The 26228-nt window shown below is 46.7% G+C and overlaps 25 non-coding genes across 25 annotated transcripts; all 25 read left to right on the forward strand.

The window, feature by feature from the left end:
• The first annotated feature begins 739 nt into the window (after positions 1-739).
• On the forward strand, positions 740-854 carry LOC144801359 (U5 spliceosomal RNA). Its single transcript, XR_013605169.1, has one exon. It is a non-coding gene; the product is annotated as a U5 spliceosomal RNA (small nuclear RNA).
• A 933-nt stretch (positions 855-1787) lies between these two features.
• LOC144801083 (U5 spliceosomal RNA) lies at positions 1788-1902 on the forward strand. Its single transcript, XR_013604959.1, has one exon. It is a non-coding gene; the product is annotated as a U5 spliceosomal RNA (small nuclear RNA).
• Positions 1903-2837: 935 nt separating this feature from the next.
• LOC144801360 (U5 spliceosomal RNA) lies at positions 2838-2952 on the forward strand. Its single transcript, XR_013605170.1, has one exon. It is a non-coding gene; the product is annotated as a U5 spliceosomal RNA (small nuclear RNA).
• Positions 2953-3885: 933 nt separating this feature from the next.
• Positions 3886-4000, forward strand: LOC144801362 (U5 spliceosomal RNA). The gene has a single exon (XR_013605172.1). It is a non-coding gene; the product is annotated as a U5 spliceosomal RNA (small nuclear RNA).
• A 935-nt stretch (positions 4001-4935) lies between these two features.
• Positions 4936-5051, forward strand: LOC144800869 (U5 spliceosomal RNA). Its single transcript, XR_013604751.1, has one exon. It is a non-coding gene; the product is annotated as a U5 spliceosomal RNA (small nuclear RNA).
• A 935-nt stretch (positions 5052-5986) lies between these two features.
• LOC144801363 (U5 spliceosomal RNA) lies at positions 5987-6101 on the forward strand. Its single transcript, XR_013605173.1, has one exon. It is a non-coding gene; the product is annotated as a U5 spliceosomal RNA (small nuclear RNA).
• Positions 6102-7034: 933 nt separating this feature from the next.
• Positions 7035-7149, forward strand: LOC144801364 (U5 spliceosomal RNA). Its single transcript, XR_013605174.1, has one exon. It is a non-coding gene; the product is annotated as a U5 spliceosomal RNA (small nuclear RNA).
• Positions 7150-8084: 935 nt separating this feature from the next.
• LOC144800560 (U5 spliceosomal RNA) lies at positions 8085-8199 on the forward strand. The gene has a single exon (XR_013604455.1). It is a non-coding gene; the product is annotated as a U5 spliceosomal RNA (small nuclear RNA).
• A 933-nt stretch (positions 8200-9132) lies between these two features.
• LOC144800339 (U5 spliceosomal RNA) lies at positions 9133-9247 on the forward strand. Its single transcript, XR_013604249.1, has one exon. It is a non-coding gene; the product is annotated as a U5 spliceosomal RNA (small nuclear RNA).
• Positions 9248-10180: 933 nt separating this feature from the next.
• Positions 10181-10295, forward strand: LOC144800467 (U5 spliceosomal RNA). The gene has a single exon (XR_013604367.1). It is a non-coding gene; the product is annotated as a U5 spliceosomal RNA (small nuclear RNA).
• A 933-nt stretch (positions 10296-11228) lies between these two features.
• On the forward strand, positions 11229-11343 carry LOC144801365 (U5 spliceosomal RNA). Its single transcript, XR_013605175.1, has one exon. It is a non-coding gene; the product is annotated as a U5 spliceosomal RNA (small nuclear RNA).
• A 933-nt stretch (positions 11344-12276) lies between these two features.
• LOC144801366 (U5 spliceosomal RNA) lies at positions 12277-12391 on the forward strand. Its single transcript, XR_013605176.1, has one exon. It is a non-coding gene; the product is annotated as a U5 spliceosomal RNA (small nuclear RNA).
• Positions 12392-13326: 935 nt separating this feature from the next.
• On the forward strand, positions 13327-13441 carry LOC144800561 (U5 spliceosomal RNA). The gene has a single exon (XR_013604456.1). It is a non-coding gene; the product is annotated as a U5 spliceosomal RNA (small nuclear RNA).
• A 933-nt stretch (positions 13442-14374) lies between these two features.
• On the forward strand, positions 14375-14489 carry LOC144801367 (U5 spliceosomal RNA). The gene has a single exon (XR_013605177.1). It is a non-coding gene; the product is annotated as a U5 spliceosomal RNA (small nuclear RNA).
• Positions 14490-15422: 933 nt separating this feature from the next.
• Positions 15423-15537, forward strand: LOC144800657 (U5 spliceosomal RNA). The gene has a single exon (XR_013604547.1). It is a non-coding gene; the product is annotated as a U5 spliceosomal RNA (small nuclear RNA).
• A 933-nt stretch (positions 15538-16470) lies between these two features.
• LOC144800697 (U5 spliceosomal RNA) lies at positions 16471-16585 on the forward strand. The gene has a single exon (XR_013604585.1). It is a non-coding gene; the product is annotated as a U5 spliceosomal RNA (small nuclear RNA).
• A 933-nt stretch (positions 16586-17518) lies between these two features.
• Positions 17519-17633, forward strand: LOC144800953 (U5 spliceosomal RNA). The gene has a single exon (XR_013604831.1). It is a non-coding gene; the product is annotated as a U5 spliceosomal RNA (small nuclear RNA).
• Positions 17634-18566: 933 nt separating this feature from the next.
• LOC144801368 (U5 spliceosomal RNA) lies at positions 18567-18681 on the forward strand. The gene has a single exon (XR_013605178.1). It is a non-coding gene; the product is annotated as a U5 spliceosomal RNA (small nuclear RNA).
• Positions 18682-19616: 935 nt separating this feature from the next.
• On the forward strand, positions 19617-19731 carry LOC144801369 (U5 spliceosomal RNA). Its single transcript, XR_013605179.1, has one exon. It is a non-coding gene; the product is annotated as a U5 spliceosomal RNA (small nuclear RNA).
• Positions 19732-20666: 935 nt separating this feature from the next.
• Positions 20667-20781, forward strand: LOC144801370 (U5 spliceosomal RNA). The gene has a single exon (XR_013605180.1). It is a non-coding gene; the product is annotated as a U5 spliceosomal RNA (small nuclear RNA).
• A 933-nt stretch (positions 20782-21714) lies between these two features.
• Positions 21715-21829, forward strand: LOC144801191 (U5 spliceosomal RNA). Its single transcript, XR_013605060.1, has one exon. It is a non-coding gene; the product is annotated as a U5 spliceosomal RNA (small nuclear RNA).
• A 933-nt stretch (positions 21830-22762) lies between these two features.
• On the forward strand, positions 22763-22877 carry LOC144800955 (U5 spliceosomal RNA). The gene has a single exon (XR_013604833.1). It is a non-coding gene; the product is annotated as a U5 spliceosomal RNA (small nuclear RNA).
• A 933-nt stretch (positions 22878-23810) lies between these two features.
• LOC144800847 (U5 spliceosomal RNA) lies at positions 23811-23925 on the forward strand. The gene has a single exon (XR_013604730.1). It is a non-coding gene; the product is annotated as a U5 spliceosomal RNA (small nuclear RNA).
• A 935-nt stretch (positions 23926-24860) lies between these two features.
• LOC144800536 (U5 spliceosomal RNA) lies at positions 24861-24976 on the forward strand. Its single transcript, XR_013604432.1, has one exon. It is a non-coding gene; the product is annotated as a U5 spliceosomal RNA (small nuclear RNA).
• Positions 24977-25909: 933 nt separating this feature from the next.
• LOC144801371 (U5 spliceosomal RNA) lies at positions 25910-26024 on the forward strand. The gene has a single exon (XR_013605181.1). It is a non-coding gene; the product is annotated as a U5 spliceosomal RNA (small nuclear RNA).
• The last annotated feature ends 204 nt before the right edge of the window (positions 26025-26228 follow it).

The raw sequence follows: 26228 nt of genomic DNA on the forward strand, positions 1-26228 counted from the left end.
ATCTTGAAATTTCACGATAGCAGGCAGTATGTTTTCTCCGCTCTTAATATTCCTGCTGTCAGAGGCCAGACGTCACCCTCCTTTTTCAAGGTGGCACCTAGACTCACGCTGTGCTTTTCATAGGGCTTGCCCATTATTTGTGCCCGTTAGAGGTGCCCCATAGAGGTTGGCCAATCCTGAGTCGGTGCCCTGAGAGGGTGGCCAATCCTGAGTCAGACTCCTCTCAGGTACACTTGAAGCGGCACGCCAGTCCTGTTTCATGTGCCTCTAGCCTAGACAGATATATACTTCTATATTCAGGTTTAATGAAAGTACGTGCGAAAAAGGGACTTAAAGTGCATGGCTATGTGCAGAGCACAGTGGTGGCTCACAGCCTATCGATTGGAAGGATGGTGTGGAAAGCGTAAAATCGCTGGGGGACAAAAGTCCTACAGTGTCACTTCACCTAAAGCCTGATGCACGCTTCCCGTTCCCCTTGCCCAGCAGCCGCAACGCCTCCTAATGAGCTGAGGTGTGTACAGAAAAGAATTTGCATATTCCCAGACAGACGCATGGGAACTGTCCACCTTTTTGATTTTCTGTGCTTTGAGCAGAGACTCTGAAATTTGGGCCTGCTTCCCTCACCGGCCTGGTTCTTGTCCTCTTTCTTAGAGCCTGAAAATACCTCTCAGGTCCTCACCATCGCAATGACTGGGTCTTTGATGTGGTGCCACTTACCCCCAGAGAGCCATATTCTAACTTACTCTGGTTTCTCTTCAAAACGAAAAAATCTTTCGCCTTTTACTAAAGATTTCCGTGGAGAGGAACATTTACGAGTTTATTCAATTTTTTTAAGCCTTACCACAGGTGAGGCTGTTTATCGTGTGTTTAAAAGAAAAGCATTAGAAATTGGGGAATATCTGCGAGTTGTCTGCTGCTGTTTTTTGGGGACATGAGCTTAGGTGTTTTATTCCTGAACTCTCTGCTTGCTCATTTGCATAGACAGAGTGCAGGAGAGGTGCATCATGGGAAAGAGCTTGTGCAGTGCATGAGATTGCTTTTCGTGACTATCTTGGAATTTCACGATAGCAGGCAGTATGTTTTCTCCTCTCTTAATATTCCTGCTGTCAGAGGCCAGACGTCACCCTCCTTTTTCAAGGTGGCACCTAGACTCACGCTGTGCTTTTCATAGGGCTTGCCCATTATTTGTGCCCGTTAGAGGTGCCCCATAGAGGTTGGCCAATCCTGAGTCGGTGCCCTGAGAGGGTGGCCAATCCTGAGTCAGATTCCTCTCAGGTACACTTGAAGCGGCACGCCAGTCCTGTTTCATGTGCCTCTAGCCTAGACAGATATATACTTCTATATTCAGGTTTAATGAAAGTACGTGCGAAAAAGGGACTTAAAGTGCATGGCTATGTGCAGAGCACAGTGGTGGCTCACAGCCTAACGATTGGAAGGATGGTGTGGAAAGCGTAAAATCGCTGGGGGACAAAAGTCCTACAGTGCCACTTCACCTAAAGCCTGATGCACGCTTCCCGTTCCCCTTGCCCAGCAGCCGCAACGCCTCCTAATGAGCTGAGGTGTGTACAGAAAAGAATTTGCATATTCCCAGACAGACGCATGGGAACTGTCCACCTTTTTGATTTTCTGTGCTTTGAGCAGAGACTCTGAAATTTGGGCCTGCTTCCCTCACCGGCCTGGTTCTTGTCCTCTTTCTTAAATTTTGAAAATACCTCTCAGGTCCTCACCCTCGCAATGACGGGGTCTTTGATGTGGTGCCACTTACCCCCAGAGAGCCATATTCTAACTTACTCTGGTTTCTCTTCAAAACGAAAAAAGCTGTCGCCTTTTATTAAAGATTTCCGTGGAGAGGAACATTTACGAGTTTAATCAATTTTTTTAAGCCTTACCACAGGTGAGGCTGTTTATCGTGTGTTTAAAAGAAAAGCATTAGACATTGGTGAATATATCTGCGAGTTGTCTGCTGCTGTTTTTTGGGGACATGAGCTTAGGTGTTTTATTCCTGAACTCTCTGCTTGCTCATTTGCATCGACAGAGTGCAGGAGAGGTGCATCATGGGAAAGAGCTTGTGCAGTGCATGAGATTGCTTTTCGTGACTATCTTGGAATTTCACGATAGCAGGCAGTATGTTTTCTCCTCTCTTAATATTCCTGCTGTCAGAGGCCAGACGTCACCCTCCTTTTTCAAGGTGGCACCTAGACTCACGCTGTGCTTTTCATAGGGCTTGCCCGTTATTTGTGCACGTTAGAGGTGCCCCATAGAGGTTGGCCAATCCTGAGTCGGTGCCCTGAGAGGGTGGCCAATCCTGAGTCAGACTCCTCTCAGGTACACTTGAAGCGGCACGCCAGTCCTGTTTCATGTGCCTCTAGCCTAGACAGATATATACTTCTATATTCAGGTTTAATGAAAGTACGTGCGAAAAAGGGACTTAAAGTGCATGGCTATGTGCAGAGCACAGTGGTGGCTCACAGCCTATCGATTGGAAGGATGGTGTGGAAAGCGTAAAATCGCTGGGGGACAAAAGTCCTACAGTGTCACTTCACCTAAAGCCTGATGCACGCTTCCCGTTCCCCTTGCCCAGCAGCCGCAACGCCTCCTAATGAGCTGAGGTGTGTACAGAAAAGAATTTGCATATTCCCAGACAGACGCATGGGAACTGTCCACCTTTTTGATTTTCTGTGCTTTGAGCAGAGACTCTGAAATTTGGGCCTGCTTCCCTCACCGGCCTGGTTCTTGTCCTCTTTCTTAGAGCCTGAAAATACCTCTCAGGTCCTCACCATCGCAATGACAGGGTCTTTGATGTGGTGCCACTTACCCCCAGAGAGCCATATTCTAACTTACTCTGGTTTCTCTTCAAAACGAAAAAATCTTTCGCCTTTTACTAAAGATTTCCGTGGAGAGGAACATTTACGAGTTTATTCAATTTTTTTAAGCCTTACCACAGGTGAGGCTGTTTATCGTGTGTTTAAAAGAAAAGCATTAGAAATTGGGGAATATCTGCCAGTTGTCTGCTGCTGTTTTTTGGGGACATGAGCTTAGGTGTTTTATTCCTGAACTCTCTGCTTGCTCATTTGCATAGACAGAGTGCAGGAGAGGTGCATCATGGGAAAGAGCTTGTACAGTGCATGAGATTGCTTTTCGTGACTATCTTGGAATTTCACGATAGCAGGCAGTATGTTTTCTCCTCTCTTAATATTCCTGCTGTCAGAGGCCAGACGTCGCCCTCCTTTTTCAAGGTGGCACCTAGACTCACGCTGTGCTTTTCATATGGCTTGCCCATTATTTGTGCCCGTTAGAGGTGCCCCATAGAGGTTGGCCAATCCTGAGTCGGTGCCCTGAGAGGGTGGCCAATCCTGAGTCAGATTCCTCTCAGGTACACTTGAAGCGGCACGCCAGTCCTGTTTCATGTGCCTCTAGCCTAGACAGATATATACTTCTATATTCAGGTTTAATGAAAGTACATGCGAAAAAGGGACTTAAAGTGCATGGCTATGTGCAGAGCACAGTGGTGGCTCACAGCCTATCGATTGGAAGGATGGTGTGGAAAGCGTAAAATCGCTGGGGGACAAAAGTCCTACAGTGTCACTTCACCTAAAGCCTGATGCACGCTTCCCGTTCCCCTTGCCCAGCAGCCGCAACGTCTCCTAATGAGCTGAGGTGTGTACAGAAAAGAATTTGCATATTTCCAGACAGACGCATGGGAACTGTCCACCTTTTTGATTTTCTGTGCTTTGAGCAGAGACTCTGAAAATTGGGCCTGCTTCCCTCACTGGCCTGGTTCTTGTCCTCTTTCTTAGAGCCTAAAAATACCTCTCAGGTCCTCACCCTCGCAATGACGGGGTCTTTGATGTGGTGCCACTTACCCCCAGAGAGCCATATTCTAACTTACTCTGGTTTCTCTTCAAAACGAAAAAATCTTTCGCCTTTTACTAAAGATTTCCGTGGAGAGGAACATTTACGAGTTTATTCAATTTTTTTAAGCCTTACCACAGGTGAGGCTGTTTATCGTGTGTTTAAAAGAAAAGCATTAGAAATTGGTGAATATATCTGCGAGTTGTCTGCTGCTGTTTTTTGGGGACATGAGCTTAGGTGTTTTATTCCTGAACTCTCTGCTTGCTCATTTGCATCGACAGAGTGCAGGAGAGGTGCATCATGGGAAAGAGCTTGTGCAGTGCATGAGATTGCTTTTCGTGACTATCTTGGAATTTCACGATAGCAGGCAGTATGTTTTCTCATCTCTTAATATTCCTGCTGTCAGAGGCCAGACATCACCCTCCTTTTTCAAGGTGGCACCTAGACTCACGCTGTGCTTTTCATAGGGCTTGCCCGTTATTTGTGCACGTTAGAGGTGCCCCATAGAGGTTGGCCAATCCTGAGTCGGTGCCCTGAGAGGGTGGCCAATCCTGAGTCAGATTCCTCTCAGGTACACTTGAAGCGGCACGCCAGTCCTGTTTCATGTGCCTCTAGCCTAGACAGATATATACTTCTATATTCAGGTTTAATGAAAGTATGTGCGAAAAAGGGACTTAAAGTGCATGGCTATGTGCAGAGCACAGTGGTGGCTCACAGCCTAACGATTGGAAGGATGGTGTGGAAAGCGTAAAATCGCTGGGGGACAAAAGTCCTACAGGGCCACTTCACCTAAAGCCTGATGCACGCTTCCCGTTCCCCTTGCCCAGCAGCCGCAATGCCTCCTAATGAGCTGAGGTGTGTACAGAAAGGAATTTGCATATTCCCAGACAGACGCATGGGAACTGTCCACCTTTTTGATTTTCTGTGCTTTGAGCAGAGACTCTGAAATTTGGGCCTGCTTCCCTCACCGGCCTGGTCCTTGTCCTCTTTCTTAGATTTTGAAAATACCTCTCAGGTCCTCACCCTCGCAATGACGGGGTCTTTGATGTGGTGCCACTTACCCCCAGAGAGCCATATTCTAACTTACTCTGGTTTCTCTTCAAAACGAAAAAAATCTTTCGCCTTTTACTAAAGATTTCCGTGGAGAGGAACATTTACGAGTTTATTCAATTTTTTTAAGCCTTACCACAGGTGAGGCTGTTTATCGTGTGTTTAAAAGAAAAGCATTAGAAATTGGTGAATATATCTGCGAGTTGTCTGCTGCTGTTTTTTGGGGACATGAGCTTAGGTGTTTTATTCCTGAACTCTCTGCTTGCTCATTTGCATCGACAGAGTGCAGGAGAGGTGCATCATGGGAAAGAGCTTGTGCAGTGCATGAGATTGCTTTTCGTGACTATCTTGGAATTTCACGATAGCAGGCAGTATGTTTTCTCCTCTCTTAATATTCCTGCTGTCAGAGGCCAGACGTCACCCTCCTTTTTCAAGGTGGCACCTAGACTCACGCTGTGCTTTTCATAGGGCTTGCCCGTTATTTGTGCACGTTAGAGGTGCCCCATAGAGGTTGGCCAATCCTGAGTCGGTGCCCTGAGAGGGTGGCCAATCCTGAGTCAGACTCCTCTCAGGTACACTTGAAGCGGCACGCCAGTCCTGTTTCATGTGCCTCTAGCCTAGACAGATATATACTTCTATATTCAGGTTTAATGAAAGTACGTGCGAAAAAGGGACTTAAAGTGCATGGCTATGTGCAGAGCACAGTGGTGGCTCACAGCCTATCGATTGGAAGGATGGTGTGGAAAGCGTAAAATCGCTGGGGGACAAAAGTCCTACAGTGTCACTTCACCTAAAGCCTGATGCACGCTTCCCGTTCCCCTTGCCCAGCAGCCGCAACGCCTCCTAATGAGCTGAGGTGTGTACAGAAAAGAATTTGCATATTCCCAGACAGACGCATGGGAACTGTCCACCTTTTTGATTTTCTGTGCTTTGAGCAGAGACTCTGAAATTTGGGCCTGCTTCCCTCACCGGCCTGGTTCTTGTCCTCTTTCTTAGAGCCTGAAAATACCTCTCAGGTCCTCACCATCGCAATGACAGGGTCTTTGATGTGGTGCCACTTACCCCCAGAGAGCCATATTCTAACTTACTCTGGTTTCTCTTCAAAACGAAAAAATCTTTCGCCTTTTACTAAAGATTTCCGTGGAGAGGAACATTTACGAGTTTATTCAATTTTTTTAAGCCTTACCACAGGTGAGGCTGTTTATCGTGTGTTTAAAAGAAAAGCATTAGAAATTGGGGAATATCTGCCAGTTGTCTGCTGCTGTTTTTTGGGGACATGAGCTTAGGTGTTTTATTCCTGAACTCTCTGCTTGCTCATTTGCATAGACAGAGTGCAGGAGAGGTGCATCATGGGAAAGAGCTTGTACAGTGCATGAGATTGCTTTTCGTGACTATCTTGGAATTTCACGATAGCAGGCAGTATGTTTTCTCCTCTCTTAATATTCCTGCTGTCAGCGGCCAGACGTCGCCCTCCTTTTTCAAGGTGGCACCTAGACTCACGCTGTGCTTTTCATATGGCTTGCCCATTATTTGTGCCCGTTAGAGGTGCCCCATAGAGGTTGGCCAATCCTGAGTCAGTGCCCTGAGAGGGTGGCCAATCCTGAGTCAGATTCCTCTCAGGTACACTTGAAGCGGCACGCCAGTCCTGTTTCATGTGCCTCTAGCCTAGACAGATATATACTTCTATATTCAGGTTTAATGAAAGTACATGCGAAAAAGGGACTTAAAGTGCATGGCTATGTGCAGAGCACAGTGGTGGCTCACAGCCTATCGATTGGAAGGATGGTGTGGAAAGCGTAAAATCGCTGGGGGACAAAAGTCCTACAGTGTCACTTCACCTAAAGCCTGATGCACGCTTCCCGTTCCCCTTGCCCAGCAGCCGCAACGTCTCCTAATGAGCTGAGGTGTGTACAGAAAAGAATTTGCATATTTCCAGACAGACGCATGGGAACTGTCCACCTTTTTGATTTTCTGTGCTTTGAGCAGAGACTCTGAAAATTGGGCCTGCTTCCCTCACTGGCCTGGTTCTTGTCCTCTTTCTTAGAGCCTAAAAATACCTCTCAGGTCCTCACCCTCGCAATGACGGGGTCTTTGATGTGGTGCCACTTACCCCCAGAGAGCCATATTCTAACTTACTCTGGTTTCTCTTCAAAACGAAAAAATCTTTCGCCTTTTACTAAAGATTTCCGTGGAGAGGAACATTTACGAGTTTATTCAATTTTTTTAAGCCTTACCACAGGTGAGGCTGTTTATCGTGTGTTTAAAAGAAAAGCATTAGAAATTGGTGAATATATCTGCGAGTTGTCTGCTGCTGTTTTTTGGGGACATGAGCTTAGGTGTTTTATTCCTGAACTCTCTGCTTGCTCATTTGCATCGACAGAGTGCAGGAGAGGTGCATCATGGGAAAGAGCTTGTGCAGTGCATGAGATTGCTTTTCGTGACTATCTTGGAATTTCACGATAGCAGGCAGTATGTTTTCTCATCTCTTAATATTCCTGCTGTCAGAGGCCAGACGTCACCCTCCTTTTTCAAGGTGGCACCTAGACTCACGCTGTGCTTTTCATAGGGCTTGCCCGTTATTTGTGCACGTTAGAGGTGCCCCATAGAGGTTGGCCAATCCTGAGTCGGTGCCCTGAGAGGGTGGCCAATCCTGAGTCAGATTCCTCTCACGTACACTTGAAGCGGCACGCCAGTCCTGTTTCATGTGCCTCTAGCCTAGACAGATATATACTTCTATATTCAGGTTTAATGAAAGTATGTGCGAAAAAGGGACTTAAAGTGCATGGCTATGTGCAGAGCACAGTGGTGGCTCACAGCCTAACGATTGGAAGGATGGTGTGGAAAGCGTAAAATCGCTGGGGGACAAAAGTCCTACAGGGCCACTTCACCTAAAGCCTGATGCACGCTTCCCGTTCCCCTTGCCCAGCAGCCACAATGCCTCCTAATGAGCTGAGGTGTGTACAGAAAGGAATTTGCATATTCCCAGACAGACGCATGGGAACTGTCCACCTTTTTGATTTTCTGTGCTTTGAGCAGAGACTCTGAAATTTGGGCCTGCTTCCCTCACCGGCCTGGTCCTTGTCCTCTTTCTTAGATTTTGAAAATACCTCTCAGGTCCTCACCCTCGCAATGACGGGGTCTTTGATGTGGTGCCACTTACCCCCAGAGAGCCATATTCTATCTTACTCTGGTTTCTCTTCAAAACGAAAAAATCTTTCGCCTTTTACTAAAGATTTCCGTGGAAAGGAACATTTACGAGTTTATTCAATTTTTTTAAGCCTTACCACAGGTGAGGCTGTTTATTGTGTGTTTAAAAGAAAAGCATTAGAAATTGGGGAATATCTGCGAGTTGTCTGCTGCTGTTTTTTGGGGACATGAGCTTAGGTGTTTTATTCCTGAACTCTCTGCTTGCTCATTTGCATAGACAGAGTGCAGGAGAGGTGCATCATGGGAAAGAGCTTGTGCAGTGCATGAGATTGCTTTTCGTGACTATCTTGAAATTTCACGATAGCAGGCAGTATGTTTTCTCCGCTCTTAATATTCCTGCTGTCAGAGGCCAGACGTCACCCTCCTTTTTCAAGGTGGCACCTAGACTCACGCTGTGCTTTTCATAGGGCTTGCCCATTATTTGTGCCCGTTAGAGGTGCCCCATAGAGGTTGGCCAATCCTGAGTCGGTGCCCTGAGAGGGTGGCCAATCCTGAGTCAGACTCCTCTCAGGTACACTTGAAGCGGCACGCCAGTCCTGTTTCATGTGCCTCTAGCCTAGACAGATATATACTTCTATATTCAGGTTTAATGAAAGTACGTGCGAAAAAGGGACTTAAAGTGCATGGCTATGTGCAGAGCACAGTGGTGGCTCACAGCCTATCGATTGGAAGGATGGTGTGGAAAGCGTAAAATCGCTGGGGGACAAAAGTCCTACAGTGTCACTTCACCTAAAGCCTGATGCACGCTTGCCGTTCCCCTTGCCCAGCAGCTGCAACGCCTCCTAATGAGCTGAGGTGTGTACAGAAAAGAATTTGCATATTCCCAGACAGACGCATGGGAACTGTCCACCTTTTTGATTTTCTGTGCTTTGAGCAGAGACTCTGAAATTTGGGCCTGCTTCCCTCACCGGCCTGGTTCTTGTCCTCTTTCTTAGAGCCTGAAAATACCTCTCAGGTCCTCACCATCGCAATGACGGGGTCTTTGATGTGGTGCCACTTACCCCCAGAGAGCCATATTCTAACTTACTCTGGTTTCTCTTCAAAACGAAAAAATCTTTCGCCTTTTACTAAAGATTTCCGTGAAGAGGAACATTTACGAGTTTATTCAATTTTTATAAGCCTTACCACAGGTGAGGCTGTTTATCGTGTGTTTAAAAGAAAAGCATTAGAAATTGGGGAATATCTGCGAGTTGTCTGCTGCTGTTTTTTGGGGACATGAGCTTAGGTGTTTTATTCCTGAACTCTCTGCTTGCTCATTTGCATAGACAGAGTGCAGGAGAGGTGCATCATGGGAAAGAGCTTGTGCAGTGCATGAGATTGCTTTTCGTGACTATCTTGGAATTTCACGATAGCAGGCAGTATGTTTTCTCCTCTCTTAATATTCCTGCTGTCAGAGGCCAGACGTCACCCTCCTTTTTCAAGGTGGCACCTAGACTCACGCTGTGCTTTTCATAGGACTTGCCCATTATTTGTGCCCGTTAGAGGTGCCCCATAGAGGTTGGCCAATCCTGAGTCGGTGCCCTGAGAGGGTGGCCAATCCTGAGTCAGATTCCTCTCAGGTACACTTGAAGCGGCACGCCAGTCCTGTTTCATGTGCCTCTAGCCTAGACAGATATATACTTCTATATTCAGGTTTAATGAAAGTACGTGCGAAAAAGGGACTTAAAGTGCATGGCTATGTGCAGAGCACAGTGGTGGCTCACAGCCTAACGATTGGAAGGATGGTGTGGAAAGCGTAAAATCGCTGGGGGACAAAAGTCCTACAGTGCCACTTCACCTAAAGCCTGATGCACGCTTCCCGTTCCCCTTGCCCAGCAGCCGCAACGCCTCCTAATGAGCTGAGGTGTGTACAGAAAAGAATTTGCATATTCCCAGACAGACGCATGGGAACTGTCCACCTTTTTGATTTTCTGTGCTTTGAGCAGAGACTCTGAAATTTGGGCCTGCTTCCCTCACCGGCCTGGTTCTTGTCCTCTTTCTTAGATTTTGAAAATACCTCTCAGGTCCTCACCCTCGCAATGACGGGGTCTTTGATGTGGTGCCACTTACCCCCCGAGAGCCATATTCTAACTTACTCTGGTTTCTCTTCAAAACGAAAAAATCTTTCGCCTTTTACTAAAGATTTCCGTGGAGAGGAACATTTACGAGTTTATTCAATTTTTTTAAGCCTTACCACAGGTGAGGATGTTTATCGTGTGTTTAAAAGAAAAGCATTAGAAATTGGGGAATATCTGCCAGTTGTCTGCTGCTGTTTTTTGGGGACATGAGCTTAGGTGCTTTATTCCTGAACTCTCTGCTTGCTCATTTGCATAGACAGAGTGCAGGAGAGGTGCATCATGGGAAAGAGCTTGTACAGTGCATGAGATTGCTTTTCGTGACTATCTTGGAATTTCACGATAGCAGGCAGTATGTTTTCTCCTCTCTTAATATTCCTGCTGTCAGAGGCCAGACGTCGCCCTCCTTTTTCAAGGTGGCACCTAGACTCACGCTGTGCTTTTCATAGGGCTTGCCCATTATTTGTGCCCGTTAGAGGTGCCCCATAGAGGTTGGCCAATCCTGAGTCGGTGCCCTGAGAGGGTGGCCAATCCTGAGTCAGATTCCTCTCAGGTACACTTGAAGCGGCACGCCAGTCCTGTTTCATGTGCCTCTAGCCTAGACAGATATATACTTCTATATTCAGGTTTAATGAAAGTACGTGCGAAAAAGGGACTTAAAGTGCATGGCTATGTGCAGAGCACAGTGGTGGCTCACAGCCTATCGATTGGAAGGATGGTGTGGAAAGCGTAAAATCGCTGGGGGACAAAAGTCCTACAGTGTCACTTCACCTAAAGCCTGATGCACGCTTCCCGTTCCCCTTGCCCAGCAGCCGCAACGTCTCCTAATGAGCTGAGGTGTGTACAGAAAAGAATTTGCATATTTCCAGACAGACGCATGGGAACTGTCCACCTTTTTGATTTTCTGTGCTTTGAGCAGAGACTCTGAAATTTGGGCCTACTTCCCTCACCGGCCTGGTTCTTGTCCTCTTTCTTAGAGCCTGAAAATACCTCTCAGGTCCTCACCATCGCAATGACGGGGTCTTTGATGTGGTGCCACTTACCCCCAGAGAGCCATATTCTAACTTACTCTGGTTTCTCTTCAAAACGAAAAAATCTTTCGCCTTTTACTAAAGATTTCCGTGGAGAGGAACATTTACGAGTTTATTCAATTTTTTTAAGCCTTACCACAGGTGAGGCTGTTTATCGTGTGTTTAAAAGAAAAGCATTAGAAATTGGGGAATATCTGCGAGTTGTCTGCTGCTGTTTTTTGGGGACATGAGCTTAGGTGTTTTATTCCTGAACTCTCTGCTTGCTCATTTGCATAGACAGAGTGCAGGAGAGGTGCATCATGGGAAAGAGCTTGTGCAGTGCATGAGATTGCTTTTCGTGACTATCTTGGAATTTCACGATAGCAGGCAGTATGTTTTCTCCTCTCTTAATATTCCTGCTGTCAGAGGCCAGACGTCACCCTCCTTTTTCAAGGTGGCACCTAGACTCACGCTGTGCTTTTCATAGGGCTTGCCCATTATTTGTGCCCGTTAGAGGTGCCCCATAGAGGTTGGCCAATCCTGAGTCGGTGCCCTGAGAGGGTGGCCAATCCTGAGTCAGATTCCTCTCAGGTACACTTGAAGCGGCACGCCAGTCCTGTTTCATGTGCCTCTAGCCTAGACAGATATATACTTCTATATTCAGGTTTAATGAAAGTACGTGCGAAAAAGGGACTTAAAGTGCATGGCTATGTGCAGAGCACAGTGGTGGCTCACAGCCTAACGATTGGAAGGATGGTGTGGAAAGCGTAAAATCGCTGGGGGACAAAAGTCCTACATTGCCACTTCACCTAAAGCCTGATGCACGCTTCCCGTTCCCCTTGCCCAGCAGCCGCAACGCCTCCTAATGAGCTGAGGTGTGTACAGAAAAGAATTTGCATATTCCCAGACAGACGCATGGGAACTGTCCACCTTTTTGATTTTCTGTGCTTTGAGCAGAGACTCTGAAAATTGAGCCTGCTTCCCTCACTGGCCTGGTTCTTGTCCTCTTTCTTAGAGCCTAAAAATACCTCTCAGGTCCTCACCCTCGCAATGACGGGGTCTTTGATGTGGTGCCACTTACCCCCAGAGAGCCATATTCTAACTTACTCTGGTTTCTCTTCAAAACGAAAAAATCTTTCGCCTTTTACTAAAGATTTCCGTGGAGAGGAACATTTACGAGTTTATTCAATTTTTTTAAGCCTTACCACAGGTGAGGCTGTTTATCGTGTGTTTAAAAGAAAAGCATTAGAAATTGGTGAATATATCTGCGAGTTGTCTGCTGCTGTTTTTTGGGGACATGAGCTTAGGTGTTTTATTCCTGAACTCTCTGCTTGCTCATTTGCATCGACAGAGTGCAGGAGAGGTGCATCATGGGAAAGAGCTTGTGCAGTGCATGAGATTGCTTTTCGTGACTATCTTGGAATTTCACGATAGCAGGCAGTATGTTTTCTCCTCTCTTAATATTCCTGCTGTCAGAGGCCAGACGTCACCCTCCTTTTTCAAGGTGGCACCTAGACTCACGCTGTGCTTTTCATAGGGCTTGCCCGTTATTTGTGCACGTTAGAGGTGCCCCATAGAGGTTGGCCAATCCTGAGTCGGTGCCCTGAGAGGGTGGCCAATCCTGAGTCAGATTCCTCTCAGGTACACTTGAAGCGGCACGCCAGTCCTGTTTCATGTGCCTCTAGCCTAGACAGATATATACTTCTATATTCAGGTTTAATGAAAGTATGTGCGAAAAAGGGACTTAAAGTGCATGGCTATGTGCAGAGCACAGTGGTGGCTCACAGCCTAACGATTGGAAGGATGGTGTGGAAAGCGTAAAATCGCTGGGGGACAAAAGTCCTACAGGGCCACTTCACCTAAAGCCTGATGCACGCTTCCCGTTCCCCTTGCCCAGCAGCCGCAATGCCTCCTAATGAGCTGAGGTGTGTACAGAAAGGAATTTGCATATTCCCAGACAGACGCATGGGAACTGTCCACCTTTTTGATTTTCTGTGCTTTGAGCAGAGACTCTGAAATTTGGGCCTGCTTCCCTCACTGGCCTGGTCCTTGTCCTCTTTCTTAGATTTTGAAAATACCTCTCAGGTCCTCACCCTCGCAATGACGGGGTCTTTGATGTGGTGCCACTTACCCCCAGAGAGCCAAATTCTATCTTACTCTGGTTTCTCTTCAAAACGAAAAAATCTTTCGCCTTTTACTAAAGATTTCCGTGGAAAGGAACATTTACGAGTTTATTCAATTTTTTTAAGCCTTACCACAGGTGAGGCTGTTTATCGTGTGTTTAAAAGAAAAGCATTAGAAATTGGGGAATATCTGCGAGTTGTCTGCTGCTGTTTTTTGGGGACATGAGCTTAGGTGTTTTATTCCTGAACTCTCTGCTTGCTCATTTGCATAGACAGAGTGCAGGAGAGGTGCATCATGGGAAAGAGCTTGTGCAGTGCATGAGATTGCTTTTCGTGACTATCTTGGAATTTCACGATAGCAGGCAGTATGTTTTCTCCTCTCTTAATATTCCTGCTGTCAGAGGCCAGACGTCACCCTCCTTTTTCAAGGTGGCACCTAGACTCACGCTGTGCTTTTCATAGGGCTTGCCCATTATTTGTGCCCGTTAGAGGTGCCCCATAGAGGTTGGCCAATCCTGAGTCGGTGCCCTGAGAGGGTGGCCAATCCTGAGTCAGATTCCTCTCAGGTACACTTGAAGCGGCACGCCAGTCCTGTTTCATGTGCCTCTAGCCTAGACAGATATATACTTCTATATTCAGGTTTAATGAAAGTACGTGCGAAAAAGGGACTTAAAGTGCATGGCTATGTGCAGAGCACAGTGGTGGCTCACAGCCTAACGATTGGAAGGATGGTGTGGAAAGCGTAAAATCGCTGGGGGACAAAAGTCCTACAGTGCCACTTCACCTAAAGCCTGATGCACGCTTCCCGTTCCCCTTGCCCAGCAGCCGCAACGCCTCCTAATGAGCTGAGGTGTGTACAGAAAAGAATTTGCATATTCCCAGACAGACGCATGGGAACTGTCCACCTTTTTGATTTTCTGTGCTTTGAGCAGAGACTCTGAAATTTGGGCCTGCTTCCCTCACCGGCCTGGTTCTTGTCCTCTTTCTTAAATTTTGAAAATACCTCTCAGGTCCTCACCCTCGCAATGACGGGGTCTTTGATGTGGTGCCACTTACCCCCAGAGAGCCATATTCTAACTTACTCTGGTTTCTCTTCAAAACGAAAAAATCTTTCGCCTTTTACTAAAGATTTCCGTGGAGAGGAACATTTACGAGTTTATTCAATTTTTTTAAGCCTTACCACAGGTGAGGCTGTTTATCGTGTGTTTAAAAGAAAAGCATTAGAAATTGGGGAATATCTGCGAGTTGTCTGCTGCTGTTTTTTGGGGACATGAGCTTAGGTGTTTTATTCCTGAACTCTCTGCTTGCTCATTTGCATAGACAGAGTGCAGGAGAGGTGCATCATGGGAAAGAGCTTGTGCAGTGCATGAGATTGCTTTTCGTGACTATCTTGAAATTTCACGATAGCAGGCAGTATGTTTTCTCCGCTCTTAATATTCCTGCTGTCAGAGGCCAGACGACACCCTCCTTTTTCAAGGTGGCACCTAGACTCATGCTGTGCTTTTCATAGGGCTTGCCCATTATTTGTGCCCGTTAGAGGTGCCCCATAGATGTTGGCCAATCCTGAGTCGGTGCCCTGAGAGGGTGGCCAATCCTGAGTCAGACTCCTCTCAGGTACACTTGAAGCGGCACGCCAGTCCTGTTTCATGTGCCTCTAGCCTAGACAGATATATACTTCTATATTCAGGTTTAATGAAAGTACGTGCGAAAAAGGGACTTAAAGTGCATGGCTATGTGCAGAGCACAGTGGTGGCTCACAGCCTATCGATTGGAAGGATGGTGTGGAAAGCGTAAAATCGCTGGGGGACAAAAGTCCTACAGTGTCACTTCACCTAAAGCCTGATGCACGCTTCCCGTTCCCCTTGCCCAGCAGCCGCAACGCCTCCTAATGAGCTGAGGTGTGTACAGAAAAGAATTTGCATATTCCCAGACAGACGCATGGGAACTGTCCACCTTTTTGATTTTCTGTGCTTTGAGCAGAGACTCTGAAATTTGGGCCTACTTCCCTCACCGGCCTGGTTCTTGTCCTCTTTCTTAGAGCCTGAAAATACCTCTCAGGTCCTCACCATCGCAATGACGGGGTCTTTGATGTGGTGCCACTTACCCCCAGAGAGCCATATTCTAACTTACTCTGGTTTCTCTTCAAAACGAAAAAATCTTTCACCTTTTACTAAAGATTTCCGTGGAGAGGAACATTTACGAGTTTATTCAATTTTTTTAAGCCTTACCATAGGTGAGGCTGTTTATCGTGTGTTTAAAAGAAAAGCATTAGAAATTGGGGAATATCTGCGAGTTGTCTGCTGCTGTTTTTTGGGGACATGAGCTTAGGTGTTTTATTCCTGAACTCTCTGCTTGCTCATTTGCATAGACAGAGTGCAGGAGAGGTGCATCATGGGAAAGAGCTTGTGCAGTGCATGAGATTGCTTTTCGTGACTATCTTGGAATTTCACGATAGCAGGCAGTATGTTTTCTCCTCTCTTAATATTCCTGCTGTCAGAGGCCAGACGTCACCCTCCTTTTTCAAGGTGGCACCTAGACTCACGCTGTGCTTTTCATAGGGCTTGCCCATTATTTGTGCCCGTTAGAGGTGCCCCATAGAGGTTGGCCAATCCTGAGTCGGTGCCCTGAGAGGGTGGCCAATCCTGAGTCAGATTCCTCTCAGGTACACTTGAAGCGGCACGCCAGTCCTGTTTCATGTGCCTCTAGCCTAGACAGATATATACTTCTATATTCAGGTTTAATGAAAGTACGTGCGAAAAAGGGACTTAAAGTGCATGGCTATGTGCAGAGCACAGTGGTGGCTCACAGCCTAACGATTGGAAGGATGGTGTGGAAAGCGTAAAATCGCTGGGGGACAAAAGTCCTACAGTGCCACTTCACCTAAAGCCTGATGCACGCTTCCCGTTCCCCTTGCCCAGCAGCCGCAACGCCTCCTAATGAGCTGAGGTGTGTACAGAAAAGAATTTGCATATTCCCAGACAGACGCATGGGAACTGTCCACCTTTTTGATTTTCTGTGCTTTGAGCAGAGACTCTGAAATTTGGGCCTGCTTCCCTCACCGGCCTGGTTCTTGTCCTCTTTCTTAAATTTTGAAAATACCTCTCAGGTCCTCACCCTCGCAATGACGGGGTCTTTGATGTGGTGCCACTTACCCCCAGAGAGCCATATTCTAACTTACTCTGGTTTCTCTTCAAAACGAAAAAATCTTTCGCCTTTTGCTAAAGATTTCCGTGGAGAGGAACATTTACGAGTTTATTCAATTTTTTTAAGCCTTACCACAGGTGAGGCTGTTTATCGTGTGTTTAAAAGAAAAGCATTAGAAATTGGGGAATATCTGCGAGTTGTCTGCTGCTGTTTTTTGGGGACATGAGCTTAGGTGTTTTATTCCTGAACTCTCTGCTTGCTCATTTGCATAGACAGAGTGCAGGAGAGGTGCATCATGGGAAAGAGCTTGTGCAGTGCATGAGATTGCTTTTCGTGACTATCTTGGAATTTCACGATAGCAGGCAGTATGTTTTCTCCTCTCTTAATATTCCTGCTGTCAGAGGCCAGACGTCACCCTCCTTTTTCAAGGTGGCACCTAGACTCACGCTGTGCTTTTCATAGGGCTTGCCCGTTATTTGTGCCCGTTGGAGGTGCCCCATAGAGGTTGGCCAATCCTGAGTCGGTGCCCTGAGAGGGTGGCCAATCCTGAGTCAGATTCCTCTCAGGTACACTTGAAGCGGCACGCCAGTCCTGTTTCATGTGCCTCTAGCCTAGACAGATATATACTTCTATATTCAGGTTTAATGAAAGTACGTGCGAAAAAGGGACTTAAAGTGCATGGCTATGTGCAGAGCACAGTGGTGGCTCACAGCCTAACGATTGGAAGGATGGTGTGGAAAGCGTAAAATCGCTGGGGGACAAAAGTCCTACAGTGCCACTTCACCTAAAGCCTGATGCACGCTTCCCGTTCCCCTTGCCCAGCAGCCGCAATGCCTCCTAATGAGCTGAGGTGTGTACAGAAAGGAATTTGCATATTCCCAGACAGACGCATGGGAACTGTCCACCTTTTTGATTTTCTGTGCTTTGAGCAGAGACTCTGAAATTTGGGCCTGCTTCCCTCACCGGCCTGGTCCTTGTCCTCTTTCTTAGATTTTGAAAATACCTCTCAGGTCCTCACCCTCGCAATGACGGGGTCTTTGATGTGGTGCCACTTACCCCCAGAGAGCCATATTCTATCTTACTCTGGTTTCTCTTAAATACGAAAAAATCTTTCGCCTTTTACTAAAGATTTCCGTGGAAAGGAACATTTACGAGTTTATTCAATTTTTTTAAGCCTTACCACAGGTGAGGCTGTTTATCGTGTGTTTAAAAGAAAAGCATTAGAAATTGGGGAATATCTGCGAGTTGTCTGCTGCTGTTTTTTGGGGACATGAGCTTAGGTGTTTTATTCCTGAACTCTCTGCTTGCTCATTTGCATAGACAGAGTGCAGGAGAGGTGCATCATGGGAAAGAGCTTGTGCAGTGCATGAGATTGCTTTTCGTGACTATCTTGAAATTTCACGATAGCAGGCAGTATGTTTTCTCCGCTCTTAATATTCCTGCTGTCAGAGGCCAGACGTCACCCTCCTTTTTCAAGGTGGCACCTAGACTCACGCTGTGCTTTTCATAGGGCTTGCCCATTATTTGTGCCCGTTAGAGGTGCCCCATAGAGGTTGGCCAATCCTGAGTCGGTGCCCTGAGAGGGTGGCCAATCCTGAGTCAGACTCCTCTCAGGTACACTTGAAGCGGCACGCCAGTCCTGTTTCATGTGCCTCTAGCCTAGACAGATATATACTTCTATATTCAGGTTTAATGAAAGTACGTGCGAAAAAGGGACTTAAAGTGCATGGCTATGTGCAGAGCACAGTGGTGGCTCACAGCCTATCGATTGGAAGGATGGTGTGGAAAGCGTAAAATCGCTGGGGGACAAAAGTCCTACAGTGTCACTTCACCTAAAGCCTGATGCACGCTTCCCGTTCCCCTTGCCCAGCAGCCGCAACGCCTCCTAATGAGCTGAGGTGTGTACAGAAAAGAATTTGCATATTCCCAGACAGACGCATGGGAACTGTCCACCTTTTTGATTTTCTGTGCTTTGAGCAGAGACTCTGAAAATTGAGCCTGCTTCCCTCACTGGCCTGGTTCTTGTCCTCTTTCTTAGAGCCTAAAAATACCTCTCAGGTCCTCACCCTCGCAATGACGGGGTCTTTGATGTGGTGCCACTTACCCCCAGAGAGCTATATTCTAACTTACTCTGGTTTCTCTTCAAAACGAAAAAATCTTTCGCCTTTTACTAAAGATTTCCGTGGAGAGGAACATTTACGAGTTTATTCAATTTTTTTAAGCCTTACCACAGGTGAGGCTGTTTATCGTGTGTTTAAAAGAAAAGCATTAGAAATTGGTGAATATATCTGCGAGTTGTCTGCTGCTGTTTTTTGGGGACATGAGCTTAGGTGTTTTATTCCTGAACTCTCTGCTTGCTCATTTGCATCGACAGAGTGCAGGAGAGGTGCATCATGGGAAAGAGCTTGTGCAGTGCATGAGATTGCTTTTCGTGACTATCTTGGAATTTCACGATAGCAGGCAGTATGTTTTCTCCTCTCTTAATATTCCTGCTGTCAGAGGCCAGACGTCACCCTCCTTTTTCAAGGTGGCACCTAGACTCACGCTGTGCTTTTCATAGGGCTTGCCCGTTATTTGTGCACGTTAGAGGTGCCCCATAGAGGTTGGCCAATCCTGAGTCGGTGCCCTGAGAGGGTGGCCAATCCTGAGTCAGATTCCTCTCAGGTACACTTGAAGCGGCACGCCAGTCCTGTTTCATGTGCCTCTAGCCTAGACAGATATATACTTCTATATTCAGGTTTAATGAAAGTATGTGCGAAAAAGGGACTTAAAGTGCATGGCTATGTGCAGAGCACAGTGGTGGCTCACAGCCTAACGATTGGAAGGATGGTGTGGAAAGCGTAAAATCGCTGGGGGACAAAAGTCCTACAGGGCCACTTCACCTAAAGCCTGATGCACGCTTCCCGTTCCCCTTGCCCAGCAGCCGCAATGCCTCCTAATGAGCTGAGGTGTGTACAGAAAGGAATTTGCATATTCCCAGACAGACGCATGGGAACTGTCCACCTTTTTGATTTTCTGTGCTTTGAGCAGAGACTCTGAAATTTGGGCCTGCTTCCCTCACTGGCCTGGTCCTTGTCCTCTTTCTTAGATTTTGAAAATACCTCTCAGGTCCTCACCCTCGCAATGACGGGGTCTTTGATGTGGTGCCACTTACCCCCAGAGAGCCAAATTCTATCTTACTCTGGTTTCTCTTCAAAACGAAAAAATCTTTCGCCTTTTACTAAAGATTTCCGTGGAGAGGAACATTTACGAGTTTATTCAATTTTTTTAAGCCTTACCACAGGTGAGGCTGTTTATCGTGTGTTTAAAAGAAAAGCATTAGAAATTGGTGAATATATCTGCGAGTTGTCTGCTGCTGTTTTTTGGGGACATGAGCTTAGGTGTTTTATTCCTGAACTCTCTGCTTGCTCATTTGCATAGACAGAGTGCAGGAGAGGTGCATCATGGGAAAGAGCTTGTGCAGTGCATGAGATTGCTTTTCGTGACTATCTTGAAATTTCACGATAGCAGGCAGTATGTTTTCTCCGCTCTTAATATTCCTGCTGTCAGAGGCCAGACGTCACCCTCCTTTTTCAAGGTGGCACCTAGACTCACGCTGTGCTTTTCATAGGGCTTGCCCATTATTTGTGCCCGTTAGAGGTGCCCCATAGAGGTTGGCCAATCCTGAGTCGGTGCCCTGAGAGGGTGGCCAATCCTGAGTCAGACTCCTCTCAGGTACACTTGAAGCGGCAAGCCAGTCCTGTTTCATGTGCCTCTAGCCTAGACAGATATATACTTCTATATTCAGGTTTAATGAAAGTACGTGCGAAAAAGGGACTTAAAGTGCATGGCTATGTGCAGAGCACAGTGGTGGCTCACAGCCTATCGATTGGAAGGATGGTGTGGAAAGCGTAAAATCGCTGGGGGACAAAAGTCCTACAGTGTCACTTCACCTAAAGCCTGATGCACGCTTCCCATTCCCCTTGCCCAGCAGCCGCAACGCCTCCTAATGAGCTGAGGTGTGTACAGAAAAGAATTTGCATATTCCCAGACAGACGCATGGGAACTGTCCACCTTTTTGATTTTCTGTGCTTTGAGCAGAGACTCTGAAATTTGGGCCTACTTCCCTCACCGGCCTGGTTCTTGTCCTCTTTCTTAGAGCCTGAAAATACCTCTCAGGTCCTCACCATCGCAATGACGGGGTCTTTGATGTGGTGCCACTTACCCCCAGAGAGCCATATTCTAACTTACTCTGGTTTCTCTTCAAAACGAAAAAATCTTTCGCCTTTTACTAAAGATTTCCGTGGAGAGGAACATTTACGAGTTTATTCAATTTTTTTAAGCCTTACCACAGGTGAGGCTGTTTATCGTGTGTTTAAAAGAAAAGCATTAGAAATTGGGGAATATCTGCGAGTTGTCTGCTGCTGTATTTTGGGGACATGAGCTTAGGTGTTTTATTCCTGAACTCTCTGCTTGCTCATTTGCATAGACAGAGTGCAGGAGAGGTGCATCATGGGAAAGAGCTTGTGCAGTGCATGAGATTGCTTTTCGTGACTATCTTGGAATTTCACGATAGCAGGCAGTATGTTTTCTCCTCTCTTAATATTCCTGCTGTCAGAGGCCAGACGTCACCCTCCTTTTTCAAGGTGGCACCTAGACTCACGCTGTGCTTTTCATAGGGCTTGCCCGTTATTTGTGCACGTTAGAGGTGCCCCATAGAGGTTGGCCAATCCTGAGTCGGTGCCCTGAGAGGGTGGCCAATCCTGAGTCAGATTCCTCTCAGGTACACTTGAAGCGGCACGCCAGTCCTGTTTCATGTGCCTCTAGCCTAGACAGATATATACTTCTATATTCAGGTTTAATGAAAGTACGTGCGAAAAAGGGACTTAAAGTGCATGGCTATGTGCAGAGCACAGTGGTGGCTCACAGCCTAACGATTGGAAGGATGGTGTGGAAAGCGTAAAATCGCTGGGGGACAAAAGTCCTACAGTGCCACTTCACCTAAAGCCTGATGCACGCTTCCCGTTCCCCTTGCCCAGCAGCCGCAACGCCTCCTAATGAGCTGAGGTGTGTACAGAAAAGAATTTGCATATTCCCAGACAGACGCATGGGAACTGTCCACCTTTTTGATTTTCTGTGCTTTGAGCAGAGACTCTGAAATTTGGGCCTGCTTCCCTCACCGGCCTGGTTCTTGTCCTCTTTCTTAAATTTTGAAAATACCTCTCAGGTCCTCACCCTCGCAATGACGGGGTCTTTGATGTGGTGCCACTTACCCCCAGAGAGGCATATTCTAACTTACTCTGGTTTCTCTTCAAAACGAAAAAATCTTTCGCCTTTTACTAAAGATTTCCGTGGAGAGGAACATTTACGAGTTTATTCAATTTTTTTAAGCCTTACCACATCTGAGGCTGTTTATCGTGTGTTTAAAAGAAAAGCATTAGAAATTGGGGAATATCTGCGAGTTGTCTGCTGCTGTTTTTTGGGGACATGAGCTTAGGTGTTTTATTCCTGAACTCTCTGCTTGCTCATTTGCATAGACAGAGTGCAGGAGAGGTGCATCATGGGAAAGAGCTTGTGCAGTGCATGAGATTGCTTTTCGTGACTATCTTGGAATTTCACGATAGCAGGCAGTATGTTTTCTCCTCTCTTAATATTCCTGCTGTCAGAGGCCAGACGTCACCCTCCTTTTTCAAGGTGGCACCTAGACTCACGCTGTGCTTTTCATAGGGCTTGCCCGTTATTTGTGCCCGTTGGAGGTGCCCCATAGAGGTTGGCCAATCCTGAGTCGGTGCCCTGAGAGGGTGGCCAATCCTGAGTCAGATTCCTCTCAGGTACACTTGAAGCGGCACGCCAGTCCTGTTTCATGTGCCTCTAGCCTAGACAGATATATACTTCTATATTCAGGTTTAATGAAAGTACGTGCGAAAAAGGGACTTAAAGTGCATGGCTATGTGCAGAGCACAGTGGTGGCTCACAGCCTAACGATTGGAAGGATGGTGTGGAAAGCGTAAAATCGCTGGGGGACAAAAGTCCTACAGTGCCACTTCACCTAAAGCCTGATGCACGCTTCCCGTTCCCCTTGCCCAGCAGCCGCAATGCCTCCTAATGAGCTGAGGTGTGTACAGAAAGGAATTTGCATATTCCCAGACAGACGCATGGGAACTGTCCACCTTTTTGATTTTCTGTGCTTTGAGCAGAGACTCTGAAATTTGGGCCTGCTTCCCTCACCGGCCTGGTCCTTGTCCTCTTTCTTAGATTTTGAAAATACCTCTCAGGTCCTCACCCTCGCAATGACGGGGTCTTTGATGTGGTGCCACTTACCCCCAGAGAGCCATATTCTATCTTACTCTGGTTTCTCTTAAATACGAAAAAATCTTTCGCCTTTTACTAAAGATTTCCGTGGAAAGGAACATTTACGAGTTTATTCAATTTTTTTAAGCCTTACCACAGGTGAGGCTGTTTATCGTGTGTTTAAAAGAAAAGCATTAGAAATTGGGGAATATCTGCGAGTTGTCTGCTGCTGTTTTTTGGGGACATGAGCTTAGGTGTTTTATTCCTGAACTCTCTGCTTGCTCATTTGCATAGACAGAGTGCAGGAGAGGTGCATCATGGGAAAGAGCTTGTGCAGTGCATGAGATTGCTTTTCGTGACTATCTTGAAATTTCACGATAGCAGGCAGTATGTTTTCTCCGCTCTTAATATTCCTGCTGTCAGAGGCCAGACGTCACCCTCCTTTTTCAAGGTGGCACCTAGACTCACGCTGTGCTTTTCATAGGGCTTGCCCATTATTTGTGCCCGTTAGAGGTGCCCCATAGAGGTTGGCCAATCCTGAGTCGGTGCCCTGAGAGGGTGGCCAATCCTGAGTCAGACTCCTCTCAGGTACACTTGAAGCGGCACGCCAGTCCTGTTTCATGTGCCTCTAGCCTAGACAGATATATACTTCTATATTCAGGTTTAATGAAAGTACGTGCGAAAAAGGGACTTAAAGTGCATGGCTATGTGCAGAGCACAGTGGTGGCTCACAGCCTATCGATTGGAAGGATGGTGTGGAAAGCGTAAAATCGCTGGGGGACAAAAGTCCTACAGTGTCACTTCACCTAAAGCCTGATGCACGCTTCCCGTTCCCCTTGCCCAGCAGCCGCAACGCCTCCTAATGAGCTGAGGTGTGTACAGAAAAGAATTTGCATATTCCCAGACAGACGCATGGGAACTGTCCACCTTTTTGATTTTCTGTGCTTTGAGCAGAGACTCTGAAAATTGAGCCTGCTTCCCTCACTGGCCTGGTTCTTGTCCTCTTTCTTAGAGCCTAAAAATACCTCTCAGGTCCTCACCCTCGCAATGACGGGGTCTTTGATGTGGTGCCACTTACCCCCAGAGAGCCATATTCTAACTTACTCTGGTTTCTCTTCAAAACGAAAAAATCTTTCGGCTTTTACTAAAGATTTCCGTGGAGAGGAACATTTACGAGTTTATTCAATTTTTTTAAGCCTTACCACAGGTGAGGCTGTTTATCGTGTGTTTAAAAGAAAAGCATTAGAAATTGGTGAATATATCTGCGAGTTGTCTGCTGCTGTTTTTTGGGGACATGAGCTTAGGTGTTTTATTCCTGAACTCTCTGCTTGCTCATTTGCATCGACAGAGTGCAGGAGAGGTGCATCATGGGAAAGAGCTTGTGCAGTGCATGAGATTGCTTTTCGTGACTATCTTGGAATTTCACGATAGCAGGCAGTATGTTTTCTCCTCTCTTAATATTCCTGCTGTCAGAGGCCAGACGTCACCCTCCTTTTTCAAGGTGGCACCTAGACTCACGCTGTGCTTTTCATAGGGCTTGCCCGTTATTTGTGCACGTTAGAGGTGCCCCATAGAGGTTGGCCAATCCTGAGTCGGTGCCCTGAGAGGGTGGCCAATCCTGAGTCAGATTCCTCTCAGGTACACTTGAAGCGGCACGCCAGTCCTGTTTCATGTGCCTCTAGCCTAGACAGATATATACTTCTATATTCAGGTTTAATGAAAGTATGTGCGAAAAAGGGACTTAAAGTGCATGGCTATGTGCAGAGCACAGTGGTGGCTCACAGCCTAACGATTGGAAGGATGGTGTGGAAAGCGTAAAATCGCTGGGGGACAAAAGTCCTACAGGGCCACTTCACCTAAAGCCTGATGCACGCTTCCCGTTCCCCTTGCCCAGCAGCCGCAATGCCTCCTAATGAGCTGAGGTGTGTACAGAAAGGAATTTGCATATTCCCAGACAGACGCATGGGAACTGTCCACCTTTTTGATTTTCTGTGCTTTGAGCAGAGACTCTGAAATTTGGGCCTGCTTCCCTCACTGGCCTGGTCCTTGTCCTCTTTCTTAGATTTTGAAAATACCTCTCAGGTCCTCACCCTCGCAATGACGGGGTCTTTGATGTGGTGCCACTTACCCCCAGAGAGCCAAATTCTATCTTACTCTGGTTTCTCTTCAAAACGAAAAAATCTTTCGCCTTTTACTAAAGATTTCCGTGGAAAGGAACATTTACGAGTTTATTCAAGTTTTTTTAAGCCTTACCACAGGTGAGGCTGTTTATCGTGTGTTTAAAAGAAAAGCATTAGAAATTGGGGAATATCTGCGAGTTGTCTGCTGCTGTTTTTTGGGGACATGAGCTTAGGTGTTTTATTCCTGAACTCTCTGCTTGCTCATTTGCATAGACAGAGTGCAGGAGAGGTGCATCATGGGAAAGAGCTTGTGCAGTGCATGAGATTGCTTTTCGTGACTATCTTGAAATTTCACGATAGCAGGCAGTATGTTTTCTCCGCTCTTAATATTCCTGCTGTCAGAGGCCAGACGTCACCCTCCTTTTTCAAGGTGGCACCTAGACTCACGCTGTGCTTTTCATAGGGCTTGCCCATTATTTGTGCCCGTTAGAGGTGCCCCATAGAGGTTGGCCAATCCTGAGTCGGTGCCCTGAGAGGGTGGCCAATCCTGAGTCAGACTCCTCTCAGGTACACTTGAAGCGGCACGCCAGTCCTGTTTCATGTGCCTCTAGCCTAGACAGATATATACTTCTATATTCAGGTTTAATGAAAGTACGTGCGAAAAAGGGACTTAAAGTGCATGGCTATGTGCAGAGCACAGTGGTGGCTCACAGCCTATCGATTGGAAGGATGGTGTGGAAAGCGTAAAATCGCTGGGGGACAAAAGTCCTACAGTGTCACTTCACCTAAAGCCTGATGCACGCTTCCCATTCCCCTTGCCCAGCAGCCGCAACGCCTCCTAATGAGCTGAGGTGTGTACAGAAAAGAATTTGCATATTCCCAGACAGACGCATGGGAACTGTCCACCTTTTTGATTTTCTGTGCTTTGAGCAGAGACTCTGAAATTTGGGCCTACTTCCCTCACCGGCCTGGTTCTTGTCCTCTTTCTTAGAGCCTGAAAATACCTCTCAGGTCCTCACCATCGCAATGACGGGGTCTTTGATGTGGTGCCACTTACCCCCAGAGAGCCATATTCTAACTTACTCTGGTTTCTCTTCAAAACGAAAAAATCTTTCGCCTTTTACTAAAGATTTCCGTGGAGAGGAACATTTACGAGTTTATTCAATTTTTTTAAGCCTTACCACAGGTGAGGCTGTTTATCGTGTGTTTAAAAGAAAAGCATTAGAAATTGGGGAATATCTGCGAGTTGTCTGCTGCTGTTTTTTGGGGACATGAGCTTAGGTGTTTTATTCCTGAACTCTCTGCTTGCTCATTTGCATAGACAGAGTGCAGGAGAGGTGCATCATGGGAAAGAGCTTGTGCAGTGCATGAGATTGCTTTTCGTGACTATCTTGGAAT

Source organism: Lissotriton helveticus, chromosome 12, assembly GCF_964261635.1.
Source record: "Lissotriton helveticus chromosome 12, aLisHel1.1, whole genome shotgun sequence".
Lineage (NCBI taxonomy): Eukaryota > Metazoa > Chordata > Amphibia > Caudata > Salamandridae > Lissotriton > Lissotriton helveticus.